General features: G+C 40.1%; 1 protein-coding gene across 1 annotated transcript in view; it reads right to left on the reverse strand.

Moving 5' to 3' along the window:
* FAM118B (family with sequence similarity 118 member B) overlaps positions 1–12,729 on the reverse strand; it is a 50,030-nt gene extending 37,301 nt beyond the window's left edge. The window contains exon 1 of the mRNA XM_004714190.2: positions 12,504–12,729. The gene's annotated coding sequence lies outside the window, so the exon portion shown is untranslated. The remainder of the gene's footprint in view (positions 1–12,503) is intronic.
* Between the last annotated feature and the right edge of the window lie 344 nt (positions 12,730–13,073).

The raw sequence follows: 13,073 nt of genomic DNA on the forward strand, positions 1-13,073 counted from the left end.
GTCCACAGCATTCCCCAATCTTGAAGCATTCCTTCTGCCGACGGTTAACTGAATCAGCTCTGACTTGAAGCCCTAAATCTTATGTTTGACGCCCCTACCTTCTGTTTGACAAGATCTGTAAATTTTGCTTTAACATACTCATAAAGAAAAGGGGAGACTATACCACTTACTCTTAGCATCGTAGAGCAAAGACCCAAATCTGATCAATTTGAGGAAAATGACATCATTAGAGGTCTGCAGGGTTTCTGAAAGATTTTAAGGTTGGAGAGGTATAATACCCAATTCTAGAAAACCCATGAATGCAAATTATGCTTTATTAATATTGCACGTTCAAGAGGCTCATATATTGGGCGTATTGGTTATTTTCCAATATAAAGCATATGTAAGAAGTTAAAATGAAACATTTCAAAACCTGATTTGATTTAGAAGTTAGGGACTGAAGTTGATTTTACCATGCACAGAATGGTAATGCCTCTCTGTCTCTACTTTCTTCCTGTGCAGTTCTGAGAAGGCACAAGGTCAAGTTAAAAAATAAATAAAGAAAGAAGTATTACACACAAAACTTTAGAAACCATTATTGAAGAAAAAAATATCAAAAATGTGAAGCTATCATTTCTCAACATATCTTTTATTTAGATCTATACATTTTTAAAAGCAGTGTTTCCATCTCTCTTCTAATCTACTCTTCAATTTACACATCAAAACACTCAAGTACTGTGCATTTTACATGTTGTTTGAGTTTTGGAAACAAGTGCCAAGACATGAAGGAGCAAGATCAGGACTGAAGGATGGATGGAACAGGGTTCCTCAATGAAATTCTCGTATAACAGCCCTTGCTACCTATGGAAAGTGAGCAGGTACACTGTCTTGATGGAAACAAATCCTGGGCACAGCTCCACTGGCCTTTCTCTCAGCAATGCAGGTTGCAATTTTCTTAAAATTTCTTCACCATAAGGCCCCATGATTGTCCTGTGTCCTTCAAGAAAAACTGCTAAGATTGCCTCGTGGGAATCACTCCCACCCCTAACAAAAATAACAGTCACCAGTACCTTCTAAGCTGATCTCTCTGCCTTCAATTTACCTGTTTTCAGAAGCCACTGTTTTGACTGGATCTTTATTTTGAGAGTACCCTAATGAGACCGGGACAATTTTATTACTGAGAGAACTTGCCCACAGATATTCCCTAATAACTGATTCATGGTGATATAGGGTATGTTTACGATAAACTTGAGTATGACCTGGGACTCTAGTAGCAATATTTTTTGACTTACCCGTGTATATCCTGAAAGCAATGGCACATGTTGCTAAGGAAGAAGACTTTAAAGATATTTGATTTAACAATTTTCTTTATATATCAAAAGTATGATGACACAACCAATTCTTTCACAAGTGACATTTAGTAAATTTTAAAGGGTATGACTTTCTGTTGCAATGAGCCTTTAAAAATTAGATTTCTGTTGCTAGTGTAAGGTATGTATGGCATACCACCGGGGAGACCAGTCCTTGGAGAAGGACATCACGTTTGGTAAAATAGGAGGGAAGGTGAAAAAGAAGGCCCCCAACGAGAGAGGGCCCCCACAGGGCTGCAACGACGGCTCAAACATCAGGCTGTGGATGTGAGGACAGTGTGGGGCCAAGTGGTGTCTCGTTCTGTTGTACACAAGGTTGTTATGAGTCAAAACCAACTTAGCAGCATCTAAAAACATGAACGGCAATACTTTCAGGCCAATATAGCACATACAGCATGTGTATGAACGTAAGCAGACTCACCTAAGTCTGAATGACCCCAGCAAGTGTTAGCATTAGAGAAAAATTATATATAAGTGGAAATTTGACAAGAAAACTCTTAATATAGAAAAACATGACAAAAACTCCACTGAATTTCAACCCTCTTTTGCTTCCTTTAAGATTTCTGCCTTAAACAGTACTGCGTTTAGGAGTGGGTAGTCGTGGTGGTTATACTGACGATATGGAAGCTTGCCAAATTTTTAAAATTAAAAGCTTCCAAGTATATGTTAACAGTGACTATGTGAATTCACTGTCAACACCAGGTAGATCATCTAAGAAGTTCATACATTATGATCATGTAGCTATGTCTAAGCAGCTATATATACAATATTTCAAACAGATTATAAATAAAAATCTCACTGCCATCGAGTAGACACTGATGCATGAGACCCAAGGACATGCAGCAGTATTCCTGTGGGTTCTAAGCCTATGAATCTTTATGGGAGCAGAAAGCTTCATTTTTCTCCTCAGGAGCGGCTGTTGAGTTTCAATTGTTGATGCTTCTGTTCTTGTAACTCACTGGGCCATAGTAAGGGGAGCCAAAGAATAGACAGCTATCATAGTTTGGTTCCAAATCTGTTGAAAATCCAGCTATCAGGATACTAAGTAAAGAGGGATTTAAGAATAGCTTCTTTTATATCACAATTTCTTTTCATTTTAATCATTCCATAGGTATTAAATGGCTACTAAGTGTTGGGCAGTTGACCTTCTTCCTTAGCACAGCAATCAGGCTGGACGGTAAAAAAGGTAGCTTTACTTTTAAAGAGAGACTGTTACTAAATTGGGGGAAATGGTCCTGCCTAGAGGAAGAAAAGGCCTAGTAAATTACTCAAGGTTCCTTCCATCCCACAGTCCTAAGAACTTAAACTACTTTCCTTTCTTTTTTTTTTTTAAATTTTATTTATTTATTTTTAATCATTTTATTGGGGCTCGTACAATTCATCACAATACATAGATCAATTATGTAAAGCACACCTATACATTTGTTGCCCTCATTATTCCCAAAATTCGCTTTCCTCTTGGGTTCCCGGAATCAGCTCATTTTCCTTTTTTCCCCTCCTCCTCCCTCCCCACTCCCCCCACTACTTTCCTTTCTTAATGTGGGAAGAAAATGGAATGACTCGCCTCAAAACTCCAAGCTCCAAGCTTCTGAACACATTCTGTAGTAACCTAGCTCAGTTTTGGTCTCCTGAGAAGCTAAGCTGGAAACCACCACCACTACCTCACCGAACAAGCTTCACCTGTGACAAATAAGAGAGGGAAGTGAAGTAAAAATTGTTTCAGAGCATAGACGACTTTTTACTATTAATGACAAAAGAAATCCTCCAACACTAGGAGAAAGATGAACTAGAACTGCAGAAGCTAGTCTGGCTAGAACGGCGGTAGTTACCTCAGTGGACAAGCACGGCGCTTGGGAGAGAGTACTGCGTACCTAGGTCCTAAGGTAGTATACACAGCTTGCACTTGACTACAACTTAAGAAGGTTTGTGGTTCAAATACAGCCAACAGTACTTTGATAGAAGGGCCTGGCAACTTAAGTCAGCAAAATCTAGGAAAACTGGAAGTCGTCTAAATGAAATGAACTGATATATCACAGGCATTAGTGAGCTGAAATGGACTGGGACTGGCCTGTTTAAATCAGAAAATCATGTGATTTACTATGCTGGGAATAAAAATATCAGGAGGAATGACATGGCATTCATTTTCCAAAAGGGTACTGCAAACTCAATCTTGAAGTACAACACAGCCTGTGATATATTATCCTATCCTTGCCAGCTTTCAAGGCAATCAAAGCAATGCAACTATTATTGAAATTTAAGCACCAACCATCAAAGTTAGTGATGCAGCAATGAGAGAATTCTACTGATGACTATAGTCTGACATTGATCAAATGTGCAATCAAAATGCACTCATAATTATTGGTGTTTGGAACGCAAGGTTGGAAACAAAAAGGAAAGGACAGTAATTAGCAAAAAGTCTTGGTAATAGACACAAAACTGAGGAGCACATGAGAGAATGTTGCAAGACCACCCACTTGTTCATAGTAAACACTTCCTTTCAAAGACACAAAAGGTGACTCTGTACAGGTGACTTCTCCATATGGAATACACGGAGTCCAAACAGACTACATCTGTGGGACAGGCAGGTGGAGCAGCTCAATATCAACAGGTAAAACCAGACCAGGGGCTGACTGTGGAACGGACCATCAGTTGCTCATATGTAAGTGCAGGTTGAGGCTGAAGGAAATTAAAACAAGAGAGCAAAATACAACCTATAGTATCCCACCCAAATTTTGAGAACATCTCAAGTACAGAAAAGACCTGATGAGCTGTGGGAGGACATCAGGAACAAGTCATGAAAAAAGTAAAAAAATCATTAACAAGACGGGAAAAAAAGGATCAAAGTGGATGTCAGAAAAGATTCTGAAACTTGCTCTTAACTGTATAGTAGCTAAAGAAAATGTAAGAAATTATGAAGTCAATGAACTGTAAAGATTTCAAATGTGCAAAGAGTTGGTTTTCTAGAGTTAGAAAACCAAAAAGGGAGAACATGTTCAGCATATCTTAAACCCAAGAAAAAATTCAAGTCCAAAGTTGCAATATTGAAAGAGTCTGTGCAAAATATTGAATGATACTGGAAGCATCAACAGATAAGAATACACATTCACAGTACCAAAAAGAACTAGTCAATATCCCACTATTTCAGGAGGTAGCATTGGAGCAAGAACCAATGGTGCTGAAGTCCAAGTTGCACTGAAGGCATTGGCCAAGGACAAGGAACCAGAGATTGACGGAATACCAACTGAAATATTTCAAAAGGCTGATGAGGCACCAGAAGCACTCACTATCTATGCCCGAAAATTTGGAAAACAGGTATTTGGAAAAGATTCATATTGTACCCATTCCAAAGAAAGGTGACCCAACAGAAAGCTTAAATTATAGAACAATATCATCGATATCACATACAAATAAAATGTGTCTTTATTAAGATCATCCAACAACAGTTGCAGCAGTACACTGACAACAATCTGCCAGAGGTTAAGGCCAGGTTCAGAAGAAGATTTGGAACAAGGGATATCATTACTGATGCCAGATGGATCTTGGTTCAAAGCAGAGAATACCAGAAAGATGTTTACTTGTGTTTTATTAACTGTGCCAAGGCATTCAACTGTGTGGATCATAGAAACTATGGATAACCTTGAGAAGAATGGGAATTCCAGAACACCTCATTGTGCTCCTGGAGAACTTGTACATGGATCAAGAAGCAGCTGCGCAAACAGTACAAGGGAGTACTTCATGGTTTAAAATCAGGAAAGGTGTGCATTAGGGTGATACCATCTCACCATACTTATTCAATCTATATGCTGAGCAAATAATCAGAGAAGCTGAATTATATGAAGAACAATGAAGCATCCATCAAGATTAGAGTAGACTTAATAACAAGCTACAATCAATATGCAGAGAACACAACTTTATTTGCTGAAAATGAAGATTTGAAGCACTTGCTGACAAATATCCAGTATTGCAGCCTGAAGTATATAATACAACTCAATGGAAAGAAGACCAAAGTCCTCACAACTGGACCAATAGGTAACATCACGATAAAGGTTGAAAGAAAAGGTTGAAGTGGTCAAAGATTTTGTCTTGCTTGGATCCACAATGAATATTCATGGAAGCAGCAGTTAAGAGATCATAAGACGTATTACATTAGGTAAAGGTACTAGATATCAGAGTATTTGAAAAGCAAGGGTGTTACTTTGAGGGCTAAGGTGTGCCTGATCCACACCATAGTACTGTTCATTGCCTCATATGCATGTGAAAGTTGGACACTGAATAAGGAAGACCAAAGAAGAACCAATACATTTGATTTGTGGTGCTAGAGCAGAATACTGAAAGTACCATGGACTGCTGCTAAAAGGACAAACAAATCTGTCTTGGAAGAAGTACGGCCAGAGCGCTCCTTAGAGGCAAGGATGGCACGATTTCATCTTACATACATTGGACATGTTGTCGGAAGAGACCAGTCCCTGGAAAAGGACTTCATGTTTGGTAGAGGAAGAGCGAAAAAGAGATGGATTGACACAGTGGCAGAGACCACTGTGATGACGGCACAGGAACGAGCGACATTTCATTCTGCTGTGCATTAAGTCTGTTAGAATAGGCTCTACGGCACTAACAAAATACACGCTGTAACCCCTAACCTCTTTACCTGTGCTTATCATCTCACTTGGGAATGGGCTGTCTTTGTTTTCCTAATGTGAGAGGACCAGCACAGATATGCTACAACTTGCGCCAATCTCTTTTGAAATCCATGCACAAGACATTGGTCAATGGTCAGACCTTATTTAAGTATGATGTGGTAGTGTGTTCAATTTAGGGGTGGAAACTTAAGATACACATAGAAAATGTCAATGAGTCAAAGAGAAGGTACGCTGTAAAGTAAGAAATTTTAAAGAACTTGTAGCTACAATTAAGAAAAGTTGCAACCCCACGGCAGCGAATTTGAGTTGAGTTTGATTAAGTAAGAGAAAGCAAAAGCTGTGCTTAAAGGGCAACTAAGGCCAGTCATATACACATCAGAGATCAGTTTTGTTCTGTTGTACAAAGGATTGCTGCGATGGCATATAACAACCAGGTTAACAGAGCCATTCCATAAAGGCTACACATCTTACAGAAGCAGATCACCAGGTCTTGCCTCCCATGGAGCCACTAGGTAGGTTTGACTTGCCAAACTTGGTGTCTTAATATCATAAAATTCTCAAATAACATGTGAATCTATCAAAACAGCAGTAGTGCATGTTTTCACGGTATGAAAAACAAAGCAGTACACTTCCAGAAGCTGAGAATAATGAGAAACTTGGGGGTAACTGTCTTGAGTGAGAACCCCAAAGGCAGATGGCTAAAAGCCCTCACTATTCTCCTGTATGTGACTGCTAACCAATCTACAGTGGTGATGCATTAAGATGGACCAAAGTGGCTTGCCATTATTTCAGGCTTCATATTAGTCCTGGTAGTGGCCCTGATAGCATGGTGGACTATGAGTTACACTGCTACCCTAAAGGTTAGGCACAGGTGCCTTTTGCTCGTATAAAGATTTACAACCTTGGGAACCCAAAGGGTTGTTCTACTTTGCCCGACAGCAGCGGTTCTCAACCTATGGGTTGCGACCCCCTTGGGTGTCGAACAACCCTTTCACAGGGGTTGCCTGATTCATAACAGTAGCAAAATTACAGTTATGAAGTAGCAACGAAAATAATGTTATAGTTGGGGGTTCACCACAACATGGGGAACTGTATGAAAGGGGCGCGGCATTAGGAAGGTTGGGAACCACTGCCCTACAGGGTTTGTTATGAGGTGGAATCAACTTCATGGCAATGAGTTTTGGTTTATTGGTCTTGGCAACAGATCTCAAGCCATCTCCTTCATAGGGCAAAAAACAGAGCTCTCTCCTAGATAGGGTTGACCCTTAAATGGATAAAGGTACCTGAAGATAAGCAAGAGCTGAAGTATATGCTTCTTCCGGCCAGTTTGTCATTCTGCGGTTACTTGTGTGTTCCTGTGATGCTAGAAGCTGTGCCACTGGCATTTCAAATACCAACAGGGTCACCCGTGGTGGCTTGGTTTCAGAAGTGCTCTCGGACTATGAATGAAGACTCTATAGATCATAGCAGAATCATACCGTGCTGGAACCTGAGCCCCCTAGGTTGAAAGGCACACAAAATACCCAGTGGTTGCACTCAGCAAACCCAAATACACCAACCACAGTAAGAACAGCACAGGCTGGGCAGCCAATGTCTTGCTCTGTAGTCTGTGAGGCTGCTTGCTATGAGTTGGAGCAGACTCAATAGCAACGAGCAACATGAGTAATTTAAATTCCCCACGGTTTGATGCATAGATATCTCTGTTAGTTCCCATACTTGAAATATGCAACAAGTGACATTGCTGTATATTTATCTCTCCTTCTTTCCAAGTATCCTACTGAAATGACAAGAGAGGAAAGTAATTTTTAAGTGTAAACCAAGAAAGAAGAAAACAAGACAGAAAACTTAAGAAAATGAGGGATTTGTCAACAAATTTTTCCAGGTGGAAAGCAGGCACAAGAGCTGAAAATGTGGATTGGCACAAAGCCTATGCAACTAACACACAAATTCTCTAACTCACCCCTTGCAAAGTAAGGGAATTGTATCATCATCCCAATCTTTACCTTGAAACCCGGAGGTTCAGAGAAAAATTATCTGGAATGGTTCGAGTCAAGAATATCAGGCAAAGATAAAGGACTGAAAATAACAATTATGCCCCCCAAAATGCATAATGAAATGTATCCTTACCTAAAGTAGGCAAAATCCTCTCAGATGAAGAGACATAGACTACATGTACCAAACTGCACACATACAGTTAGGATTCAAATTGTCCCCCCACCGAAATGTGTTGGAATCCTAACCACATCTGGAACATGGTTATGTTAATGTCATATCAATGAAGGGTATGTTTTAAACCTAATTACCTTTGAGCTATAAAAAGAAAGTGGGGTTAACACAGAGCCAAGTAAATACAAATGGGGGAGAAAGAGCTACCACCTGAAGGTCACCAGAGAATATGCAGTTACAGACATTGAAACAAGAATTTTCCCCCAGAGGGGGCAGAGAGCCTTTTGTGAGCACTAGTACCCTGTATTTGGACTTCTGACTTCTTAACTGTGAGACAATGAACAGTCTGCTTGCTAAATATGCTTTATCTCTAACAGCAGCACTAGCAAAGTAAGAATTTGGTAGCGAGAAGCGAGGGTGCAGCTGTAACAAATACCAAAGACATGGAAAGGGCTTTGGAATGAAGTCTTGGGTGGGGTAGGGGTTGGGGGGGTGGGGGGGAGTAGGCTGGAGGAATTTTGATGTGCTTCATACTAAGAATCTAAATTGTCTTGACAATCATGGACATTAAGAGACTCTGATGAAGAAACAATTCAGAGCTGTAGGGCATTTCTATAGCACTGAATGGAATCTTGCTAGAAATGTGGGCATTAAACGTGCTCCTAGTGAAGCTTTGAAAGAAAATGATAAGCATGTCATGGAGCAATAGAGCTACAGTGTAAAGAACTTGTCTGAATGTTTTGGGGAAGGTGGAACTTGTAAGTGATAAACCTGGATAGTTAGCAGGGATTTCTACACAAAATCTTGAAAACTTCTCCTTGCCACTTTTAGTAAACTGTGGGAAGAGTATGTCTACCCAGCAATAGATATAGAGTTGACAGAGGTCATTTGTATATGTGTGTTTACCTTTGGTGCACATACTCTTATGAAGGTGGTGGAGCATATGGGGTCAATATTATGAAAGTTCTTAGAAATAATCAAATACCATGCGGGAATGAGTTTGCTGGGCCTGGGAATGAGAACCATCAGTTTCCACAACCCTGAGGCCACAAGAACTAGGTGATGCCCGGCTGCTGCTGCCAACTGCTTGGAAAAGGATCACATTAGAAAAACGTGGACAGCGAAGATTATTAACAATCTTTTGGGATGTTCAAGGTATTTTACTTGATGAATTTCTGGAGGGACAAAGAATGGTAACATCTGCTTATGAAAGTGTTTTGAGACAGTTAACCAAAGCTTTAATAAAAATGCCCAAGAAAACTTCAAAAAAATAGGAAAGGAAAAACATGGATAGAGGCAATGGGATCCCCAAAACTATGACCCTCCATCACCCTTCAGATCTGGAACTAAATTCACCCACATGTTGGAATAATCAACCATTTACGGTCAAAAGGGCAGCTTTTACATCCTCAAATATGCAACAGAAGGGCTGAAGAAAGACCTGAACATGGTAGCTCACTGTGAAATCCCAGAACACCATGGACAGACTAGACACATGGCCAAACCAAACCCTGAAATATACCAAGAAAAGGGTCACATAAAACAGATTTGTCTCACTATGCCCTCCAAGCAATTTCAGAAAACCAGAAGCCAGGGGAGAAATGCTTTAAAAATTCTGATCAAAAATTAGTTCTAACCTAGGTCCTAAATCATCAAATCAGTGTGTGAGCAAAATAAAGTCAAGTCTGCTACAAGAAGATAAGGAGGAAGAGATGGCTTCCAGCACAGAAGAGTGAAGGATGGCTCCAGGGCGGTATCTGGAAAGCAATTAAACAAATCAAACTCCAAACTCACTGCAGTGAGTCAACTCTGCCCTATGGCGTGGCTATGAGTCAGATAGGGCAGAGTTGAACTGCCCCTGTGGGCTCCCAAGATTGTAAATCCCTGCGGGACTAAAAAGCCTGATCTTTTCTCTAACACAGTATGGCTGGTCGATTTTTGAACAGGTGTCCTTGGGCTGCTATGCTATAATCTACAATAACAACAGGGCTTCTTAGGGATGCCATAAAGACAGGAGGAAGATGAAGGGCTCCTCTAAAAGAGTTAGAGTGGTAAATTCATACTAATTGAAAATATTATTAATAAGAATATGACAAGAATGTTGAAACAATTGGTGAAAACAGTAGAGACATAGAAAAAACAAAGGTCAATTTAAACTTGAGTAGGAGGGTAGCTGTGACAGTTCACCTGATTCAACAATGATCAATATTTGGCAGAGGTGTAAATATATAAAAACTGACCATATTAAGTAAAACTTATAAGAGATGGCAAGTATAAAGAGGCAAAGAAGGGTGGGATGGAAAAACAAAGTCCTAATCACAACAGGATATCAATCAACAGGCCCCAAACTGGTATGGCGCAAAAGAAAGTATCACATCGAAAAATTTACAAATCTAAAGATAATACAGGAGAGAAACAGATTTGAGTGACTGCCTTTAAAGAATGAATGAAATAGGGAGGGCTGAGTGAAGTTTGCTTTACCTTTTTTTAAGTATTAGTGTTTAACTTTTCAAATCATATATATGAATTATTTGATAAAGAAAAAGTAACATTAACATTTTTGACACTTTTCTCTCTCTACATGTTTTAAAAAGCCTTTCTTTTTGTCTGGCATATTCAGAAATAAAAGAACTTTTAGCCCAGTCCTACTTGTGTGGTTTTAACCAACCTCCTACCAGTGTCCCCCAAAGCATTCCGAAGAAACTCCAGTGTTTGTTGCTGAGCAGGAGGGAGGTTGATGGCTGGGCCCTAAGGAAACAAAATTTCTAGAGGAGCAAATTGGTAACATTTAAAAGAGCCTCACGTAATTCTTATCAAACACATGGGAGTGTACATGCAAGTGTGGGAGGGTGGGGTCGGGATGCTGACCAGCACAAAGGGACTGGGTTTTCTTTTCAATAAACCGACAATGTTATTGTAGCACCGCTGTTCTAATCACTAATGATTTAAATGCAAACATACAACCACCACAAATCAACACATCTTACTTTTCTTTGCACAAACTTTGCTATAAGATAAAACAGGCTTGTTTTACCTAAGCAATTATCTTTTGGTAAATACTACCTTCTTGGATTTCTCGGAGGATTCTGATATCCTCTGGCTCTTATTCCATCACATGCTCAATTTTCCACTCATGTTCTGGTACCCATGCTCACTCTCCTCCCAGGGAACATTCCTTTTCCCATACTCACAATGATTACCTTCATCAGTTCATTTATGCAGGTTTAGAAACTACGTAAGTCTTGAGAGTTTAGAATACTCTTATATAATCTTATTTTAACTCACAATCATGGAAAGCTAGTCAACAATAGTTCAAGTTCCTACCAGTATGGACTGGTAGCACTTAGCATCATGTCAGTTCTAACTCAAAGGGACCCCATGTGTTACAGGGTTGAACTGCAATTCAATGGCTGGGTTTTCTGAAAGAGCTGGCCAGGGCTTTATTTTTTCAGAATTTATTTTTTTTATTGTTATTGAGAATGCACAAAGCAGAACATATACCAACTCCAGTTTCTCCATGCACTGACATTAATTTGAGTTATGCAGCCGTTCTCATCCCCTAACATAATCTCACCATACATCTAATCTTTCAAGTTGTTGTTGTCATCAGTTTGATACCATCTAATATCTAAAAAGAGCATAATGCTCAGGGCAGATAATATTTATCAGTTAAGCTAAACTATTGCTTGTATTTCCCCCTCATCATTTTATTGGGGGCTTTTACAGCTTATAGTATTCCATACATCAACTGTATCAAGCATACTTGTATATATGCTACCATCATCATTTCCAAGACATTTTCTGCTTGAGCCCTTGATATAAGCACCTCTTGTTTCCTCTCCCCCACCCTCCTCTATCCTTGATCAATAGTATATTGTTATTCATATCTTACACTGTCCTTTGTCTCCAGTCACCCACATTTCCCTTCACAGGGTGGGGGGCTATAGATCCAATCTTGGGATGGATTCTCCTTTTCCCACCCTTCCTGCTCCCTGACCATCTCCCTACTCTCATGATATCGCTACTCCCGTTACTGTCCCTGCAGGGTTTATCTATTGCTTCATTTGGTGTCGGAGACATTTTTGGTTTAAGGTTTAATGTTATTTCAGAACAGTGATGTTCCTGATGGTGTAATGATTAAGTATTGGGCTACCTGCAAGGCCAGCAATTTGAAACCACCAGATGCTCTGTGGGAGAAAGATGAGGCTTTCTACTCCCATAAAGAGTTACAGTCTTGGAAACCCACAAGGGCAGGTCTAACCTGTCCTATGTGTACACACACACACATACACAAGGAGAGCAAGCGTGCGCAAGGAGAACAACGCTTATATCAAAGGAAAAGGCTCACAGAGATGTAGAGGAAGGCAAGTTCCAAGTCCGTGGGTCAGATGTCAGACTGGAAGCTTCTCTTGACTCATGTAACTGCAGGCACTGACAAATCTGGATCGGCAGACCCAATGGGAGACTTCTGGTTGCGAGGCAAACAAATCCAAAGTTGTCAGGTAAGATGGCAGGTTGCTGACTCCCAGGAACGGCAGGCAATACAGCAGGTCTCTGGCTCAAGCCCAAAGAATTGGAGATCAGATGACATGCCAGATACAGGATTCAGACCCAGCACAAATAAACAAGTTTTTCCACAGTATTTGATGATATTAAAAGCAGGTCACACCCCCAGAAAACAGCCTTTCAATTGCTTATAGCAGATCTCATTACTGAGAGTCCTGGCCAAGGCCAGGTGACACAAAATCTTAACTATTACAAACAGTTTCAGGGGCTCATTGAGCTCCATGATGCCACATCATCTGGATTAAGTGACTACGTGGAATTCTGTTCCTCCTCCTTTTGATCAGGATTCTGGTATTGAATTTTTTAAAATTGTTTTATTAGGGGCTCATACAAATCTTATCACAATCCATAC

The sequence above is a fragment of the Echinops telfairi genome, unplaced genomic scaffold (genome assembly GCF_000313985.2).
Source record: "Echinops telfairi isolate 266 unplaced genomic scaffold, ASM31398v2 ScPeMD7_7465;HRSCAF=8503, whole genome shotgun sequence".
In the NCBI taxonomy this organism is placed as follows: Eukaryota; Metazoa; Chordata; class Mammalia; order Afrosoricida; family Tenrecidae; genus Echinops; species Echinops telfairi.